This window comes from Schistocerca nitens, chromosome 1 (genome assembly GCF_023898315.1).
Source record: "Schistocerca nitens isolate TAMUIC-IGC-003100 chromosome 1, iqSchNite1.1, whole genome shotgun sequence".
In the NCBI taxonomy this organism is placed as follows: domain Eukaryota; kingdom Metazoa; phylum Arthropoda; class Insecta; order Orthoptera; family Acrididae; genus Schistocerca; species Schistocerca nitens.
Window position 1 is genome coordinate 646,457,345 of NC_064614.1, and position 1,156 is coordinate 646,458,500.

A 1,156-nucleotide genomic window follows, 5' to 3' on the forward strand; every position below is an offset into this window, starting at 1 on the left:
TGTCCCAAGGACATTACATGACGAATACAGACAGGCACGGCTGTATAACAGAACACTGTAACACACATAAAGCACTTAAAACAGCAGTTCCAATTGGTGCACCAACACAGAGAGCAGGACCGAAACACACACTCACTCAAACAGCAAAACACTTTCACCAACACGTACCACAGACAACCTTGCACAACATTTGAAATAATTAAACTGTATCAGCATATACAGTGTAATGCAATTAACCCTGTAAACCTCTTCTAGCTTAAATATAAATAGCAAGCATATTCATTATGCCGTCATTACATCGCTGTTGGGATGTAACATTTGTAACTGAACACTTAGTATGTAAGCAACATAACAGACAAAATTCAAGACACGTAATACAGGAGCTGAAGGTTAATTAATGAAAAGCACTCCGTCTTCAGGCCACGAGTGGTCTACCGGGACCATCCGACCGCCGTGTCATACTCAGTGGAGGATGCGGATAGGAGGCGCGTGGGGTCAGCACACCGCTCTCCCGGTCGTTATGATGGTATTCTTGACCGAAGCCGCTACTATTAATTGGAGTAGCTCCTCAATTGGCATCACGAGGCTGAGTGCACCCCGAAAAATGGCAACAGCGCATGGAGGCCTGGATGGTCACCCATCCAGGTGCCGACCACGCCCAACAGTGCTTAACTTCGGTGATCTCACGGGAACCGGTGTATCCACTGCGGCAAGGCCGTTGCCGAAGGTTAATTAATAACCCCAAAAAATGATATACTTTACATTCACACACTACTGTGATTTCCACAATGTACACAATAGTTATAGCGTTTCTGTAAATAGTGTTTAGAAATACTAATCCGTAAATTTAACTGTAGCGACCCGGGACTGCAAGGCTCGAAGTAGTTCCGAGGCTTTCAGACCAGGCTGGCGCAGATAAAGTAACATTTCTCTCTCTCTCTTACTATCCAAGTCTTTCTTATCATCTTTCATTATATCTTCTTAAAATCTGAATTTCTTTGTGGTGTTTCCAATTTCTAATGAATTTTTTATTTATTATTATTTCCATTGTAATTATTGAAACCAATAATTGCAGTTTGTCATATGGAATATGTTACGTAATCTTCATGAAAAGCTGTAAAATGAACGACCTGCTATACGGTACTCGAGGGAGCTA

General features: G+C 42.1%; 1 pseudogene; it reads right to left on the minus strand.

Annotated features, from left to right (window-relative positions):
• Positions 1-605: 605 nt before the first annotated feature.
• On the minus strand, positions 606-723 carry LOC126209661 (5S ribosomal RNA; annotated as a pseudogene).
• Between the last annotated feature and the right edge of the window lie 433 nt (positions 724-1,156).